The following is a 20,197-nucleotide window of genomic DNA, read 5'->3' as shown; positions in this document are numbered from 1 at the left end:
ATAATACTAATCTTCCTTGACCTCGTTGGACTTCCCTGGTGCTTCCGTGGTAAATAATCAGTCTGCCAAGCAGGAGACCTGGGTTCAATCCCTGGGTTGGGAGGATTCCCCTGGAGAATGAGATGACAATCCACTCCAGTATTCTTGCCTGGGAAAACCCATGGACAGAGGAGCCTGGTGGGCTACAGTCCATGGGGTCGCTAAGAGTCAGACACAGCTGAGCCACTAAACAGGGAACAAGTCCGACCTCAGTCAGCTTACCATCTCATTATTTGCTTCCCTTGATAAAAAAAATTCCTAGGAAAGAAGCCTATACTCATTATATTAATTTTCTTATTCTTTTTTTTTTTCTTTTTACCACTTTAGGTTTTGGTCTCACCACTCCAGTGAAATGGCTCTTCTCAACATCACCAGTGAGTACTATCTTGCAAAATCCATTTTTCAGCCCTCACTTAACAATTAACAGTTGATAGCTCTCCCTGAATCTCCTTAGGTGTTGGGATGCCACACCCTCCCTGCTTTTCCACTGTCAATTTCCTTTGCAGGCTTCCATTTCTGACTGAGATAGGCCTCACTAAGTTAAGGTTTGATCTGGGTTCAAAGACTGACAACAGTGATGCCTTCATGTTGTTCACAGTGTAGCCTAACAAATGCACTTGGGTCCTGAATTAGCCAGATACTCCTTCATTTGTCATCCCCCCCCCCCCCAAGTTCTTGAATAAATGAAACCTGATTTTCCTTTTCATTTGACAAAGATTTTTCAGCTCAGGACTCGGGAAGATACCATTCTAACCTAGTCCAGTCATGACTGGTTGAAATTAGGTAATCTATAATGTATCTGAACTTCATTTTTCTCCTTAGTTACATGAATACATAGGCCTGTGTTTCATTCATGTCTCTTTCAAATTTAATATTTTAGAGGTCTTTTAAACTTCTATTTATTATTTTTTATTGGAGTATCATTGCTTTACAGTGCTGTGTTAGTCTTTGCTGTGTACCGACATGAATTAGCTACATGGATGCATACGCTCCCTCATTCTTGAGCCTCCCTCCCGCACCCTCTGGGTCACCACAGAGCCCCAAGCTGAGCCCCTGTGCTATACAGTAGCCATCTGTTCTGCGTGTGGTGGTGTATACATCTCAGTCCTACTCTCCCGATTCATCCCTGTGTCCACACGCCCCTTAGTGACCACAGCATGTTAGGCAAAGTGCAGGGAATTTAGAGATACGGTAATCACCACTCGACTCTGGAAGATTCTCACAATGTAGTGGGGGATTAAATAAAAGCAAACTTAAATAACCGTCGGGCTATGTATGAATGTCATGTCAGTGGTATATACCCTACACTAAAGATGTGTGAAGGGAGAGATCGGTTTTATTATGGTATCCCTTTAACGTTTCACCGTGCAGGTGGCACTTGGGTAGGGCCTTGAAAAACGGCCAACCTAAGTGAGGATGAAAACGCTCTAGGGAAGTAGACAGCATTAGTAAAATCATGGACGCTACCTATATCAAAATTAAAGTCAGGTTTTAGGAGCCGCCTGGATAGGGTGCTGCCTATACCACCACTGGACACTAGATGTCACAAGTGAAATGAATTCTAGATTCTCCCTGCCTGGATAATTAAGATTCAGGGTTCCAGACGCAGACCTGCCTGCCCAGGGGAGGTCCACATGCCACGTGCTGAATGCCAAGGGTCAGGAAAATAAATGCATTTGTCACTGTTTAGTTTACCTGATAAGAGATGGGATTTTTGCCTCCTTATGCAGAAAGTGTGAGAAGGCACGCATCAAGCATAGCAAGAGAATTTAGATGCTGGAAACCAGTTCCTAATATTGCTATAATATTACTTCAGATAATACTACTAATATTTCTAATTGTATAATTCCTAATATTATAGCATTCAAAACTGGGAAAGACTGCTGTAGTAAACTAGCCATCATTCCTTAACTATGACTGTTTAGTGGAAAAGAGAGGACTGGTTATCAAAAATGGTGTAGAAGGGAGTTGTTACATTGCACTGAAAGCTGTGTGTATTTTGATATGACCTTACTAAGTGATCATGTTTGTTTTGGTACCACAGGTGAATACTCTCTGCCCTCAAGGTACTTAGTGTTTAGTGGAAGGGGCATTTACCGAACAATAAACCGTTATTCAGAGTACAACTTAAGATTTTCTTGTTCCTTCGTATTATTAAGCTTTGGCCCAAGAACTGGGGGCCAGAGAAGAACAAGCCCAGGAGCCTAAGACACAGAGTTTTGCAAATAAGAGCTGGGTTAATTCACAAAGTTCCATGACTCATAGGATGGACCAGAAGATGAAGTTTTGGAAGTTACACTTAAGGTTATGGTCATTAACACATGGAGAATGGCTGAAGTCAAGAAAGATGTTTAGAGAGTAGAGAGGGCTGTGTACAGGACTTTGATCATTGTCCTAGTCTATGGAACAGGAGGAGAATAAGGATCCAGCCAAAGAAACGGAAGAGCCATCCGGAAAGAGGTCAGGAAATTGAATTGTCACAAATCTCTTGTGATGATTTGGTATCAAAGCCATACTTGTCCTGGGTGGTGGGTTTGACAGTTGAGTGTTAAAACTGACCGCGGCAGCCTAGTCTGCAGTCTCTGTTGACTCTGCTTTGTATGGTAGCACCAGCTTCGGCTCTTCATGAGCCCTACTGCTACATTCCTTTTCCCGCAAATAGGTGCAGTCCTCACTCAGAGCAAAGGTGCCTCATCCCAATATTGTGGACATTTATTAGTTGAATTTTTAGCATCACTTCCCTCTTCCTTGTCCTGCCCAAAGCATTCTGTTATACTTTGGGTAAGTCATCTTTCTCTCCATTTGCAGCCATGTGGACTGTTTAAAATTGATCCTAGCCTTCAACTCTTGGGTCCCCCTGGGTATAATTGGTTCAGGGATATACATGTGACTAAATCCAAGTGGGTGAAATAAGACTGGGACTGTTGGAAAAAATTGGATTTTGTTAACCCCTTCTGTACTTAGACTTTGTATCCTAGAGCTTCCAAGTGCCATCTTAGGTCCATGAAGCTTAAGTTGACTTGAAATGGAATCGAAAGCAGAGCTGATAGAGAGGGGAAAAAAGCTGCCAGGGTCCTACATCAAGCTTCTCTTGAAGCTAGAGATATCCTTGAACCTTTTAGTTTTTGCTCATATAGCTTCAATCTGAGTTTTCTGTTACTTGAAATATAATCATTGTTTGCCAATACACTCAATAACACATATCTGAGACTTCCCTGGTAGTCTGTACTTCCACTGCAGGGAGCACTGGTTTGATCCCTGGTCGAGGGCTCAGATTCGCATGCTGTGCAGTATGGCCAAAACAATAAAATAAAATAGTACCATATGTCCAATAGTACTATGTCCAAACTTGAATGGACTAGTTGACTTCAACCTGTCAACTTCTCATTCTACATTTAGGAGGTTATGAGGCTAAAATTGAAAATGACTAACTTCCAAGGATAGAATCTAGTGATGACTCCTCTGGGAAAAATGTCTTAGTTGAACCAAAATGAAGGTTTATCCTGGATGAAGGGGCCTAGTCTAGAGTAAAGAAAAATAAGGATCCAAACAGCTTGTAAGTAATCCCTTTCCTGGCACCACTTCACATTATCATTACATCCCTGTCAAGCTTGCTTCTTCAGATGATTTTAACACCTAAGCCAGTTAGAATTAAGATGCAGTTATGGTTTTTACTTTCCAAGAATAGTGCCCACTCTAGTTAGTTCAGGGTATATATGCATACATAAAAAAAAATCTGGCATCCTGATTTTTGCAGCTATTTATAGAACCATAGTTCCGTGGTTTGTACTTACGACTTTGTATCTCCCAGTGTCTGTCACGTGTTCCTTTTATGACATGCCTCAGCTAGTTGGAGCCCTTTATCCAGCACTGTGACCCAAATCTACATTGCTGAATAAAACACATTCACTAGCTATGATATATATTACTCAACTATACTGCTAGCCCAAATTTATTTGGCCTGGCTCAAAATGGGATGGTTTAAATACTGTTCTTGCTCTGAGGGCCTGAAACTGTCACACTACTTTTCTGCATGGAAAGAAGTGGTGGTTGTCTTGATGTTGTAATGCTCAATTTAGTGTATTTCATTCCTTGGGGAGAACTTGGGAATGCACACAAAATACATTGAATTCACCTGTTCAGTAATAATCACTGTGAGCTACTTCCTGCCTATGGCCACTAGGTGACAGTCTTTGAAAATATTCTGTCCTACAGGCCTCTCTGTTACAGAAATTAGATTTTGTCTGTAGATATGGTTACTGGACTGCAAGGAGATCCAACCAGTCCATCCTAAAGGAGATCAGTCCTGGGTATTTATTGGAAGGACTGATGCTGAAGCTGAAACTCCAGTACTTTGGCCACCTCATGGGAAGAGTTGACTCCTTGGAAAAGACCCTGATGCTGGGAGGGATTGGAGGCAGGAGGAGAAGGGGACAACAGAGGATGAGATGGCTGGATGGCATCACCAACTCGATGGACATGAGTTTGGGTAAACTCCGGGAGTTGGTGATGGACAGAGACACCGGGCGTGCTGCAGTTCATGGGGTCGCAAAGAGTCGGACATGACTGAGCGACTGAACTGAACTGAACTGATGGTTATGATGCTAGTTTCAGCCAGAAGATTAGCCAAATGCACATATTTATTATAACCTGTACTCTTTAGTCTTTTGAGGTCATAGTTACTCCCCATCATTCTCCTACCTAGTTTACTCCATGCTGTAGACTGAATGGTGTCTCTTACTAATTCATATGTTGAAATCCTAACCTAAACATGACTATGTTTAGAGATACGGCCTTTAGAGGTGATTGTGATTAATTGAGGTCATAAGGATGAGACCCTAATCCCATAGAATTGGTGGCCTCTTCTGAGAAGAGTTGGAGGAAGAGAAGTGTCTCCTTTCTTTGCACCAAAGCAAAAAAGACCATAAGCTGTAAACTGACAGTGAGAGAAGCATCTGAAGGCTAGGGAGAGAGCCCTCACCAGGAAATGAGTGGGCCGGCACCTTAAGCTTGGACTTTCCAGCCACCAGAACAATGAGAAGTAAATTCTCTGTTGTTTAGGTACTTCATTATTGCAGCCCAAGCAGACTAAAATAAACACCATTTCATCTTTTTCACTAGAGGAGCCATGTGACTAATGGTTAAGAATACAATACATGTTCTTTAGTCAGCATCTGGGTTCAGTTGCAGGCTCTGTTACTTCCTCTGATTGTCTTTAAGAAACTGCTTAGCCTCTCTAGGCCTCAGTTTCCTGGAATATAAAGTGGGATAATTAAAGTGGGAAAATTAAAGTCATTTGTTGTACAGTTTAACCTTTAGCATAAAGTCAGTAAATAGTAGCTGTTATTATCAACAGCATTATCTCAGCTCAAATGCCACTCCCTCTGTTCTGAATCTTTATCCTCAGGCATGTCCTCTATGTACAGTTTATACCACCCTGTGCCTATCCTTTGAAACAGTTATAGTAGTTTCTGGTAATTTATGTCTGCTTCCCTCACTAAAAGGTAAGTTTGCTCAGAATGGAAATGGCCAATATATGTTGTGCTCACTATGGTTTCTCCCAGCAAGTGCTTGAGACGTGCTTATTGCTAAAGTCGTGTTTGATGAATGCAGTTCATTCATTTAAATGGGGAATCTATAAACTCTATTTGAGAGATCAAAGTCAAATAACTTATTTAAAAAATACTATTCTTAATCCTAAATGAAAAGTGCTAAAAATTTATGAATCAGTTTACATGAAACAGATTACATGTCACAGAGACAGTACACTGAATAAATAGGATACTTGATACCCTCTGAACTTTTTTACTGTTGCATTTGCCTATGATGATATGTGTCCCTCACTTGAACTAATATTTCTTCATTCAGAATTTATGTGTTGATGTAATTTCTGTAATTCAAGCATTCTAAATTGTACTGGGAAACTTGGCATATAAAATAACCCTATTGGAGAGGCCTGTAAAGCAAAGACTCCTTGGTTAAAGTAAATGTTCACTTTTGTGTAAATAGAGACTCTCATGTGTTATTTCCTTAAAGGAAAAACTACTCTCGATGAACTTAAAGTTTTAAAACTCATGTTTCCCTAATATTTTATTATGTCCCGGACAGGTTTATCTATTTCCTGCAAAATATGTCTGGCACATGCTGTCCTATTACGTTTTCCTTAATAGAAAATATTAAAAGGAGTGTATGTTTCCAGTAACCTTTAAAGTTCTTTGATTATGTAAAAAGACTCAAAAGCACAGTAACAAGAAATGCTAATTATGTGTATTTAAAAGATAATTTTCTGCTTTCAAAGTTCTCTCAGAATATGAAACATGAGAAAGTGGTTTTCAGGCTTTATGTACCTTATATAGACAGGAGAAGCTCCCTTTCTTCCTATTGCAGTGATAAAACCTTAGGCAGCCCTAATATTAGATGTGATCCTTGCTTTGCGTTAATCATTGTTTTACCACGTACTTGCCTCTCCATTATCAGGCAGGATACTCAGACTCTTGCTTTATCGCAAATGAACCCTATCCACTCCCCGTGATGTGCTGCGTGCTGGCAGTATTCCGCTACTTTTGATAAATTGGTTAGTCTTGTAAAATACTTCCCTAAGCTTGAGTTCTGGAACTCGTCAGGTGTCCTCTCTGACAGTCCTGTCTTCCCTTGGCTCTCAGATTACCCCACCAGCTGGGTTAAGGCCCATATCCTCCCATAAAGTGTGCTTCTTTGGAATTCAGATCTATTGGCGTTTGGCACTAAAAAGCAATGTTCTTGCACTTTCTGTCAGATCAGGGCTGAATAATCTCCTGGGGGTGAGTAACCTTTTAAATGTTGGAAGACTAACAGTTTCAGGGATCAGTGTGAGCTTAGCAATTTGTAAGAAAGATCAGAGAAATACATGGCCCTTTTCTTGAATATAGCAAGATCCAGATTATTTTCTCCTTTTTGCAAATCAGTGTGGAGGTTGGCATCACACTCTCCCCGACCCCATGCCAATCCATCAGTCTGTGCATAGAGCAAACCTTTACGGACAGAAATATGGCTTCTGAATTACACTGGCACTTAATCAGTATTACTGCATATGACTGAAGGAAGGGAGTTATGGAAGTGTCTTGGGTGACAGTCCTCCTCCGACCTACAAAACTCCTGGCAAAGGAACTAATAGGCATCCTATAAACAGGCAGAGTTGAGCTCTTAAAAACAGCATACTATTCATAGGGTTTAAATTTCTCAGCCAACATGGAAAAACTAGGTTGAAAAAGTAGCATCTAATTTATTCTTAAATATAGTTGGAAGATTTGATTTCATTTCTGCTCCCACGAAAGTTAATTATTGCTGCTTCCATCCTAATAAATAGAGATATTTAAGTTTCAAAGAGTGCTCCCCAAACTTTGTTGTACATGTAAACACCTGAGAAGCTTTTATAATACCTGGTGCTCAGGCTATACCCAGCACTAATTGAATTGGAATGCCTGGGGATGTCTGTCAGGCATCAGTGATTTTTTTTTTTTAATGATTTAACAGTCTCTTTATTTATTTATTTTTATTTATTTTACTTTGTTTTACTTTACAATACTGTATTGGTTTTGCCACACATCAACATGAATCCACCACGGGTGTACAAGTGTTCCCAATCCTGAACCCCCCTCCCACCTCCCTCCCCATACCATCTCTCTGGGTCATCCCAGTGCACCAGCCCCAAGCATCCTGTATCCTGCATCGAACCTAGACTGGTGATTCGTTTCTTATATGATATTATACATGTTTCAAGGCCATTCTCCCAAATCATCCCACCCTCTCCCTCTCCCACAGAATCCAAAAGACTGTTCTATACATCTGTGTCTCTTATGCTGTCTCGCATACAGGGTTATTGTTACCATCTTTCTAAATTCCATATGTGTTAGTATACTATATTGGTAATTGGCACTATATTGATTCTTCCCATCCATGAACATGGTATATTTCTCCATCTATTAGTGTCCTCTTTGATTTCTTTCACCAGTGTTTTATAGTTTTCTATATATAGGTCTTTAGTTTCTTTAGGTAGATATATTCCTAAGTATTTTATTCTTTTCATTGCAGTGGTAAATGGAATTGTTTCCTTAATTTCTTTTTCTCCTTTCTCATTATTAGTGTATAGGAATGCAAGGGATTTCTGTGTGTTGATTTTATATCCTACAACTTTACTATATTCCTTGATTAGCTCTAGTAATTTTCCAGTGGAGTCTTTAGGGTTTTCTATGTAGAGGATCACGTCATCTGCCAACAGTGAGAGTTTTACTTCTTCTTTTCCAATTTGGATTCCTTTTATTTCTTTTTCTGCTCTGATTGCTGTGGCCAAAACTTCCAGAACTATGTTGAATAGTAGTGGTGAAAGTGGGCACCCTTGTCTTGTTCCTGACTTTAGGGGAAATGCTTTCAATTTTTCACCATTGAGGATAATGTTTGCTGTGGGTTTGTCATATATAGCTTTTATTATGTTGAGGTATGTTCCTCTATTCCTGCTTTCTGGAGCGTTTTTATCATAAATGGAGGCATCAGTGATTTTTAAAGATCCCCAGGGAGAAGGCAATATACAGTAGTTTGGGAACCTGAGTTGAAACAGACACACTGCCTACCTGCTCTTCAGCTTTTCTCCCTTGCTTCTTTATCTCAATAGTTCTCAATCTGACTCCTTATTAGAATTAGGAGGCATCTTAAAATATTCCATTCTGATCCATTTGGTCTAGGGCTGGGTGTAAGCATCAGAAATGCTTTGCTGTTCCCCAGCTGACTCTAACGTACAGTCATGGTGAAAAAGTCACTGGGCTAGCCATAAGGTGGGTCCTTTAGCCTTTTTCTTGCAGTAAGAACTTTATGCATATTAAAATTCCTATCCACTTGCCTTGTTGAATGAATTTTCTTCTTCAGTTCACCAGGTTCTAAAGTTCCAACCATTTTCCTAAATCCATTGGTAATAGATTACCTGATGAAATACAGAACAGCCAGTTACATTTTATTTCAGCTAATCAATAAATGCTGTCTTCTGAAATGTAAATTTAACTAGTGTCCTATATTGACTACGTCTACCAACACTAACTGGTGGGAGAGCATGGCTCATTCTTAGAAAAATTAGCAGCTGACTTTCAGGAAAGTCCCATCCTTTGAATCTTCAAGGTTAGCCTTTTCTTATCCTTTCTAGCTGCAGAAGCGGTAGATGAAAGGCATGAGTGATTTGGGAATTAAAAACTACTTAAGATCTCCCAGTGAGCCAGGAGGACCCACATTTCCCTTTTACTTAGAGTGTCATTGGCTGACCAGCAGGAGAGGAGTATAGGAGAGGCTGGGTGTCATTGTGCAAGAAGACAGAGCATAGAAAGAGGTGAAGACTTGAATATATGCTTTAGTTGCAGGAACCCTGCTTCTGCACTCTCAAAAGGATTGCCATTTTGAGCTTTTTCTATGACTTTCAAGTACTTCAGACTTGACTTTCTTTTTTTTTTCATGTTATTTCTTTTTAATCTATCTCAATATTAGATATTTGACTGGAGTTGAGATAGTTTCCAGGTGAAACTGTTCTCATAGCATACTGAGTCTGTACTAATGGAAGGTTCAGGAGTCCCTAGCGATCTTGTAAGAACCCTCTAATCTCAAGAGGCTTCCAAAGCAGTCTGGATGCCTTTCAGCTTCATCCTCTGGGACTGTTCACCACTTGCTGATTCATGAAATTTCTTTCCTCCTCACCATCCCCAAATAGGCCTTGAACTGTAAATAAGTTGTAGGTAGGTGCATTTCTTGACCAATAGAAGGCTCTGTACAAAGAGAAAAGGAGTGAGATTTCACAAGAATTCCCAGAAAGCAGGTGTTATAATGACTTGACCAAATTTGAGTCTGACATTTTGATGAACAACTCTTGAGCACCCCTCATAATATCCTCCATGGAAGAGATAGGCCAACAGGTAGTATGTCAAATCCCCCTTTGCTGGTCCAAGTTTACTAATGGAAGGAGGTGAAACAGGTGAAGCACATTAACTTTTAACCTGTTAACAATGGTTTTCTTCACTAAGCATTAGGTGTTTAAAAGGGAAATGCACACTGGCAGAAAGGAGACAAGACAAAGGGTGATAGGAAGGGGCTGAAAGCTGCATCATGGAACATATTTGCATGCCAGCTGGGCCCACTTTGTGCAGATGTTTTTATAAGAACAAGACGGAAGGGCAGGTGTTCTGATGTTAAGCACATCAGCAAAGCAGCCGACTATTTCTCTGCATAAGGCTCCTTTCTCCTGGCTTAAGAGAGGGGAGGGGGTGGGGCTCAGAGGCTTTGGAATAATTTTATTGCTCTAACTGAATTCAAGTAAATTGCATATTTTGATGGTAAGAATTTTTTCCAAGTTCATTTAAAAGGGATTAAAAATCATCTTAGGACTCTGAAAACCGAAGAGCTGTATGTTCATCCACCTGTGAGCAATCCAGTTATCATCAGCTATTTTATTCATAGGTTAGAAAGCATGTAGTTGTTTGGAGAAAATACCGCCAAAATGGATCTCCTTGGTTTGTATGTTGAGCTTCTTTAAGCTTTAAGGCAGTGTAGATAGGTGAAGCGCTCTCTTCCACAGATGGTTGGCTTGGCCTTCCACTTTTTGCCTGACTGCTTCTGTACCATGTCTATGCAATGTACATTCCAGAATATGCAGGGAATCAGATTTTTTATACAGGCTGGAGGTTTGCAAATTGGTGGCCTACAGTTTTACTGTTTGACGCACACAGTGCAGGGGAGAAAACAAAAAGCAAATTTGAGCCATAATTATAAACTTGGGATTTTACACACAGACACATCTGGATTGCCAGCTTCCCTTGAAAAATCAGAAGATTTGATTATGCTTGCTCACATTCCTCCTGCCAGTAATCTGGTAAATCTTTGTCTTTTTCTGGACATGCTTTTTCCAATTTGCTACAGCCCCTGTCACTCTGTCATTGGGTTTATTCATTCAGTGAAATGATACAGATATAAGGAGACATTTATATTACCTGTTTATATGGTTCCTATATGCATTTGAGTTTGTGATCCATGGTGTAAGGCAAGACTAGATTATGTTGTTGCTCAAGTGTCTTTCAAGCTTCTTTTGTGGATTTTCTGTTTTGTGCGAATGGAGTTCTTAATATTGTTATAGACTATCTGCAGCTTTGCTTGAGGAAAGAACTTGACTATACTTCTGCAGTTCTAAAAGTTGTTTCTGCCCTATTTCAGTTTCGTCTTAGAGCCCAAATGAATTTGTAACTAAAGAGTAACTCAAGTTGATTTTCCTTTTTTTGGCAGTGTTTTCATTGATGGAAAATTAAAGTGATCATCTGGATGAACTCATCTATAAGTAGAAAACAGAAAGTAGTAATTTGATTATCAGAGGTGGTTGCCTGTACAGGTCAAATCTAGCAAACACATGCTCAACTATTAATGTTAATCACCTATTAATATCAAAAACCCTTAACACAAGAAAGGACTTTAGGGATTAAAATTTGACCTCTTCATTTCACAGATGAAAAAATGGAACTTCAGAATGGTTAAGCAATCTATTCTTTTTTGCTGGGAGGAGGAGCCTGTTTATTGTCCAGAGTCTTGAATCACTGCTAACCACTCCCCTCTACCTGGTGCATCTGAAACTAACATCTGTCAACATGTGATCCTCAGAGTGTGCGTGAGAATGAAGAGGTACACTTCTTTGTGTCCTGTGTGCCTATCTCTTTCTTGCTTTTCCGTTTAGCTAAGGCCTTGCCGGCGTTCTTGAGACAAATCTGCTATGAGCCTTTTTCTCAAAGAGCCCCTTTGGTGCACTGGGCGCTCACCTTCCTATATGTAGGGAGGAAGAGTAAGGTGATCTTTCACATCACCGTTACAGACTCAGCTGGGCAATTAGAGGAAACATTCAGAATTCCCAAGTAGAGTTGTCACAGGTTTGGCTTAAAGCAACCTATTCTTAATTACACTACAGGTTAGTGTCCCAGCGGAGACCTAAACCCATTTCTTTTGACTTTAACCAGGGCCTATGTAATTTATATTATCCTTGGTGGTGTTTTATTCACTAAGTCATGTCCGACTCTTGTGACACCATAAACTGAAGCCTGCCAGGCTCCTCTGTCCATGGGATTCCCCAGGCAAGAATACTGGAGTGGGTTGCCATTTCCTTCTCCAGGGATCTTCTTGACCCAGGGATCGAACCCAAGTTTCCTGTATTGCAGGCAGCTTCTTTAACGACTGAGCCACCAAGCCCTATATTATCCTTATTGCTTCTAAAATTCTATAGATAGTTTCAGGTTTATTTCTCAGCTTTCATTGTTGCTTATTGTTTATTGCGATAGCATTATTTATAGCAAAAATTGTATTAACGTTGCCATAGCTACACATTTATAATTATCAGAGTCATGTATAATGAAACTGTAACTCATTTCATAGATACATTTTTTAAAATGTGAAGATGACCCTTAGTAATGAAAAATTTATAATTCATATTTTAATAAAAAGGCTTCCGAACAACAGGAAATGTTACCAGTAGTTTTCTTTGCATGACTTTAGATGGCTTCTCTCACTTTTTTCTTTTTCTTGTCGGTGTTCTGAATTTTCCATGAGTCTATATCACTTTTATAATCGCTAGAATTTTTAAACCGTTATATATTAAAAAAAGCAAATCCACTGTGATAAAGACATGAAGCATTTATGTGAAATTAGAATGTTCTCACACCTCATTCATTCCTAAGAATGGAATGTAAAGACCATTTCCTGTGACTCAAATATGCACACAAAGAGAAAGGATTTGACACTTTCCCACAGTGAAAGAAAAATGCCTGGTGGCTGTGATTGTAAGGGACATGCGCGGAGGGCTGAGACCTAGGATGCATTCCGGGCTGAATAACACCAATGTTAAAATTAAAAATCCAGCAGTTGCAGCTTCCTCGGTGATGATCCCCTCACAGTATCTAACTAGTCGACTTAGGCCAATCTTCTGGGATGAACTTTTGTTTTCTTAGAAATTCTGAAAGCTGAGAAGAATTCAAATTTTGATTTACCTTTGTCTGGTGTTGGGGAGCTTAAAGAAAGGGAAGCAACCGACCCCTCTCCCAAAGGCTACTGCAACAGCTGTGCAGTTACCAGGGGAAGAGTTTACTTGGATGGAGAGAGAAAATACTTCTTTATGAATAATCTGCTTTTACTACTTCTGTTTCTGGGAAACTTGATCCATACAATGCACCTATGAGTGTTTGAGGTCAAGTTCCAACTGTTTTTATTAAATATTTGACTGTTTTATGTGTTTGTAATTGAGTTTGATATCCACGTAATTAAGGAGCCTGGTGTCAGGAGCTTGCCTCTCTGTCTCTCTTCTCTGTCCCACTCTCTATTTTGAAAACATTAAGTGTTTAAATATGGCTCACTCTGCTTTCTCGTGCTCCTTAATCTCAATATTTCAATTTCTTTAGTATTTCTTTCTTTAGAAGCATCAGAAAACATTGCATAGCTCAGTGCTGATCAGTCCTCAGTCCTTTGACATCCTCTCTGCAAAGCTGAGGTGCAGTACAGGGAGTACAGTGGACAAGCAGATCCATGTTTTGTGTCTGAGAGTCAGGCACTGTTTTGCTTACTTTCCCTTCATTCCCTTTTGGGAGGGACTCTACCCACTCCAGTGTTCTGGCCTGGAGAATTCCACGGACTGTATGGTGCATGGGGTCACAAAGAGTCGGACACGACTGAGCCACCCTCACTCACTCACAAGCCTGTTCACAAAAGGGTATTTTAGGACCTCAGAGAAACAAGTTAAATTGAAATCAATAAAACATTTGCATCAACTTTTTGTATCAGCAGTTAACTCTCAGAGGGACTGCTCCCTTTTAAAAAGTTTGCTATGTTTCTAGATGAGTCATGACCTCTTTTAACTTCTAATCAGCATGAACACACACACACACACACACACACCCGCCCCCCCACCCTCCCTCTCCTTAATCCCCATCTATAAACATTCCTGTTACAGTTGGGATGTGGTACTCCTGCTGCTGATGGAGCTGGAAGATCCTTTCAGACAAGGCCTAGTGATACTGTTGCAGGAAGAGGGACCCCTTCCAGGGCCCGAAACTGGGCTCTTGTCTGACACTCGGAAATGAATTGTCCAAGGAGACACATGTGCTGACTAAGCAAGAGATTTTATTGGGAAAGGGCACCCGGGTGAAGAGCAGTAGGGTAAGGAAAACCAGGAGAACTGCTTTGCCGTGTGGCTTGCAACATCAGGTTTTATGGTGATGGGATTAGTTTGCGGGTGGTCTTTGGCCAATCATTCTAATTCAAGAGTCTTTCCTGGTGGCGCACGCATCGCTCAGCCAAGATGGATGCTAGCGAGAGGGATTCTGGGAAGTGGACAGACCCGCGGTGTGTCCTTTCGACCTTTCCCAAACTCTTCAGGTTGGTGGTGGCTTATTAGTTCCGTATTCCTCATCAGGATCTTCTGTCCTAAAACAACTCATGCAGATGGTTACTATGGTGCCTGGCCAGGGCGGGCGGTTTCAGTCAGTGTGCTTCCCCCAGCAACACTTCAATACCTCACATGGCCTAGGTGTAACACCCCCCCTGCTGTTTGTCACTAAGTATTTTGGTAAATTATACTTTCTCACTTCCTCTGAGTCAGGAGTAATAAGCCATGCCTTCAGATTGAGTAGCTGAGGCTCTGACTTAAAAAAAGGGGAGTGCTTAGAAGTGACAAAGAGCACCTCTGTTTAGAAGGGAGAGTAATTGAAAACTCCCAAGCAGCTCCCTGTACTTCTTCTCAGGTCATTCCTGGAAACAAACTTTCATAGTCAAAATCCCTCCTCACTCATGAGTCTCTTTGCTTCTCACCCTGAAATAGTGCAGGTGTACACTAAAGGACATTTCCAGTTGAGGAAGTTAGGAAAATTCCAAAGCGGAACTTTATTTTACCACAAGTTTTGGCTCCTTTTGAAAATAACGTTACAAATGGTTGTCGGTTTAAAATGCTAGTTGGTGAATGAGTGAAATTGTCCTTCTTATAGTTTAAAGCACTTAGGGTACATTATATTTCACAGTAGAAGAGATGGAAACCTGAACTATGCAGTTTAGTCATATCCCTGGTAGAGTGTGGCGTATTGTCAATACAGTGTATAAATTAGGAGAAAAAAACCTGGACAGGCAAAGGACTGAAAGATGATGACCAGGGAACCACCCAGCTCCCAGAGTCCCAGGCTGCCACTGTGGCGTGGGTAAGTCCTGCCAGTGGAGAAAGACAAACTTTGGTTCTAATCTCAGCTTTACTTCTTTGTTAGGCAGTGGCCTAAGAGTGGAGTCGTTGGAGCCGCACGCTTTGGGTCTGTATTCTACTTTCTCTGCTTATTCTGTGACCCTGGGCAACCCTCCGGTGTTTCTCATCTCAGAATGGAGATGATAATGCCACCTGGTGCATAGTGTTTGATGCTTAAGGGGAAATGTGCTATGCAGTGTAACTGGAAATGTGCTGGCACATTGTATGTCTTTAGTGAATATTAGCCATTATTACTAAATGTGCCACCTTAGCAAAGGCCAGTGACTGGTCCCTCTCTCAGTGTCCCCATATATGAGTGGAAAAGCAAATTATATGGATTAATTTAGAGCATGGGTTTTGTTAATTTAATTTTAACCTTTTTATTTGAAAAATTGCAAACACACACCAAAGTAGAGACTACTGTGATTTCAGTTTCCAGTTGCAAATGTAAGGCGCTTACAAGTTGTACTCTATCCTAACAGCAAATGACAAGTCTAACAAACTGAAAAATTAACAACTCATCTTGGATCTGTAAGAGAAGGGAGGACGCACGACAGACTGTTGCCCTCAAGATTGGAGAGACAGAAGGTGAATACAGAGAGGCATGGCTTCCTGGAGCAGAAACTTTCAGGCAGGTCTGTAACTGCTGAATTGCTGGAGGCTCAGTGGGGACAAGTCTCAGAGCTCAAAACTCCAGGGGTACCCTGGCTTGGGAGAGGGGACAATATTGTGAGATTTATCTCCAGAAACTCAAGCAGGTTCCCATAGTAAATACCAAGGAAAAATCTCCTCATGCTTCCATCAGGGGAGGAGGAAGAAACATATGAAATGTGCCAGAGCACTTTTCTTCTTTAACAAGGCCTGTCCTCAGGAGAAACTAATTAACCAGAGCCTCACCTGTTGGGGTATTATCAGAGCCTAACTCACCTGGGGCTGGGAAATACTCAACTGCAGCCTACTATGGCCACTTTGTCCCACCTAAGTGGGGAGGAAAACCTGCAGTCAGCTCTCCAGTCCAGAGACATAGGCTCACTAAAGACTGAGACCTGACCTTAGGTCTGTCGTGCACTTCCCCTCCTCCCACCACCCTGTGCCTGAAGGCCTGTTTACAGTGGTGTCTTACCTGGTGTATCGTGTCTGGTTATCAGGAAAAATCTACAAGGCATACTAAAAGCAAAACGAAACAAAACACAGACCTCAGAATTTGAAGAGACAGAGCAAGCATCAGAACCAGACATGGTAGAGAGGTTGAAATTATCAGACTGAGAATTTAAAACAACTGGTTAATATGCTAAGGGCTTTCATGGGCAAAGTTAGATGGCATGTAAAAACAGATGGGCAATGTAAGCAGAGAGATGGAAATCCAAAGAAAGAACCAAAAAGAAACTTTAGAGAGACTAGTGTAAATACAATGAGCCCTTGAACAACATGAGTCTGTAAGAGTTCACTGACACATGGAATTTTTAATATAAATACATACTATAGTGTTATGTCATCTGAGGTTAGTTGAATCCAAGGATGTGGAACCATGGATACAGAAGGCTGACTGTAAAGTTTTACAGAGATTTTTAACTGCACTGGGGGTCGGTGCATTAAGAACTGACTATTTCAAGGGTAAACTGTAATCCTGGGTGCCCGGCATCAAGTTTTAGTGATGACCATTTTTTTTTTTCCGCCATTTTTGTTTCAACTATTGTCCCATCAGTTTTTTTTTTTCTGAGACTCTTTGAAATTACAAAAACGATATTATCTTAACCATAAACTCTTCAGCATGTACGTGCAGTAGAGTGTTTGTAAGATGACTGCAGTGATTCTGTGTGCAACTTCTTTGCAACATGCCTTTGTGGCTCCTCCCATTAGGAGGTGGTCTTGTAACATGCTGTGACTGATGAATGTGCAAAAGTGATGATGTGGGATTCTAAACCCATGTCTTGTAATTTCTAGATAAAGGAATTGTTCAGCTAAGTCCAGTCCAAGCTGCTGACCTTACAGAACTGTGAATAAACAGCACTGTTAAGTTTGGGGCAGTGTATTACGCAGCGGTAGCTAACCTAACGCAATGACATGTTTTTAAAGTGCCTAATGTCGGAGAAGACTCTCAGGAGTCCCATGGACTGCAAGGAGATCCAACCAGTCCATCCTAAAGGAGATCAGTCCTGGGTGTTCATTGGAAGGACTGATGCTGAAGCTGAAACTCCAGTACTTTGGCCACCTCATGCAAAGTTGACTCATTGGAAAAGACCCTGATGCTGGGAGGGATTAGAGGCGGGAGGAGAAGGGGATGAGATGGCTGGATGGTATCACCGACTCGACGGACATGAGTTTGAGTAAACTCCAGGAGCCTGGTGTGATGCGATTCATGGGGTTGCAAAGAGTCAGACACGACTGAGCGACTGAACTGAACTGTGAACGCAGGTCTTCATACATAACAAACATGTTGCTTTTACCATCCTGAGCAGGGGACTGAACTTACAGGGCAGGAAACATTTTAAAACTCTGAAGGAGAGTGTCAGCACATTAAGGTCAGGGTGGAAATAGTATTCTAAGATATTCATTCAAACTGTGAGCCTTCTATGGCTGAATTGGCTATTCCAACTTAAGGCTCAAGGAATGTTGATACTTGAACAAGCTATATTGGGCCATGGTCTCTTTTGAGTAACTGATAGAACATTTTCATAGGAAAAAAAACGCATGGGTATACAGCCCTCTTGTTACACACACGCACACACGCACACGCACACACAAATAAGAGCTTGTTTACATCCTAGGGCTCGTGAATCAGTTACTGTGTGGATGCATGTGTTAGTTGCTCAGTCGTGTCTGACACCAGGCTTCTCTATCCATGAAATTCCCCAGGCGAGAATACCGGAGTGGGTAGCCATCCCCTCCCTTCTCCAGGGGGTAATGTGTAGATACAGTTAAAGAACTCTGCCCTTGAGTGAGCAGACCCCTTACTTGAATCCCAGGGCTGATAATCAGCTCTAAATGCCGAAGAGTCTGTGTATGACAATTTGCCAAGTATCATTTCAATTTCTGTTCTGTTGCAGCTACTGATGAACGAGGAGGAATTGTTGGTATGCATTTCTGGCTTGATTTCAGGTTTAGAGTATGAAAGCTTCTTAACCAGTGCTTAGTTTAACCAGATTTGTTTCAAAGCCTTTCAAAGCTTTAAGCACATTCTTCCCACTCCCAGTCCTGATCTTCCTTTAGCCTGAGTTCTGTGCAATGGAATGTTCCAGAACTTGCCAGCTCCTCAGCAGACCCTCAGCAGCTGCACCTTAGCTTGCTACTGGCACTGTCCAATGTGCTGGATGCTTCTACAGGGCTTGGCAGTGCTTTTCTTAAAGATTGTAGTTGATAATTTATTAGGCTTGTGCAGACTATAAATATTTGCCTTGGTTCTTATTTTACCACCACCTGATTATTGTCTTTGCTGTTTATCACACACGAGTTTGCTCATTATCTTATCATAGAAATGGCCAGTCCTTTGGCCATTGAGTCTTTCCCTTACTGATACTCTATAAGGCCCAGCCTTCTCCAGGAATAGGCAAAGATGGAAGAAAGCAAGGAGATGCTGAATGATAGAGAGTCAACCCCAAACTGAGGAGAACTTGTCAAACTGATATTAAAATAATTTTATTGATTATAAGAGAGATAAATAAAAGTTTATTATTAATAAAAAGAAAGTAGTACCCACTCTATATCACTCATCACCCTCTTTTTTCCTTACTTTGTAATAGCACTTACCACCTTGCCTAATGATACATATTTGTTTATTATTTGCCTGCCTCTGTTTTAATGTAAACTCCATTAGAACATGTAATTTGCTATATCACTAGGCCAGTGGCTGGTACATGGTAGGTGCTCAGTAGCTATTTTAATTATTTCTTAATGAATAGCTGAGCAATTGAATGGAGTAATCTTAATAAACTGACATCTTCTGAAGTTTTTCAAACATTGATATTTTAAAGAATCCCCTCAGAAGAGCTTTTAAAAGAGTCAACTATTCAGTCCATATCTTTAGAGACTCTTATCATTAGCATGGAAATTGAACTCCAGAATCAAGTATTTACGCTTTCCAAGTGATGCCAAGAAAAGGGTTTTGGAAAAAGCTGCCTTGTATGACCTATATTCCCTCTAAAGATGTACAGCAGGAACACTTAGTAAAACAGTGGAGTTCCATCCTTTGTCCCTGACAATTTGGGACAAATCAAAATATAATCAAAATTTTAAAAATAATAAAATAGGTAATTCAATAACTCATTCTCATTTCAAATAATTTCTTCCTGGTTTTTTTCTCATCTTTTCACTGTGTCCCTTCTTATAGGTTCTTCTGAGATATACATCTCAGAAAAGCTGAAAATTTCTCTTGACCAGATATTTCTTCCAAATTGAGAAAAATTTGGTAGCAGGCATTGAGAATGTAAGAAGAAATGTTTGGAGAATCGGCAGACTCATTTTTGCCACTTGAGTCCTCAATTTCAAGAGCATATAGGGCAATCAATACCTACAAAAAAAATCAGTTAAGCCTTGAAGGATGTAATCAAGTAATTCGTTAAACAAACAAAAGGAACATAAATGGTTAAAAATATTTTTAAGTTTTAAACTTTTTTTTAACTGAACAAAGAAATGCAAATTTAAGGAGTAATAAGATTTTTCCCTGACCAGTTTGGCAAAAGCTAACATCCAGTGTTAGAGATGGTGTGGAGAAACGGGCACTTTTGTACACAGAAATAAGCACTTCTGCTGGGCCAGGAGCAAGGTTTCTCAAGAGAATCTTGGAAATAAGCATAAACAGTTTTAGTTTGGACAGCATCAGGCCCAACAATTCTATTTGATGGAATGCATCCTTAGAAAATCACTGGACATGTGTCCAAAGATGTGCTTCAAGGATATTAA

The 20,197-nt window shown here is 40.6% G+C and overlaps 1 long non-coding RNA gene across 1 annotated transcript in view; it reads left to right on the top strand.

Moving 5' to 3' along the window:
* Nucleotides 1-20,197, top strand: part of LOC105602434 (uncharacterized) — a 75,566-nt gene that overhangs the window by 1,336 nt on the left and 54,033 nt on the right. The window contains exon 2 of the long non-coding RNA XR_001435854.4: nt 367-413. This is a non-coding gene — a long non-coding RNA (uncharacterized LOC105602434). The remainder of the gene's footprint in view (nt 1-366; nt 414-20,197) is intronic.

This window comes from Ovis aries, chromosome 16 (genome assembly GCF_016772045.2).
Source record: "Ovis aries strain OAR_USU_Benz2616 breed Rambouillet chromosome 16, ARS-UI_Ramb_v3.0, whole genome shotgun sequence".
Classification (NCBI taxonomy): Eukaryota; Metazoa; Chordata; class Mammalia; order Artiodactyla; family Bovidae; genus Ovis; species Ovis aries.
The sequence above is the reverse complement of the archived record's forward strand: the minus strand, read 5'-3'. Positions and strand labels throughout refer to the sequence as shown.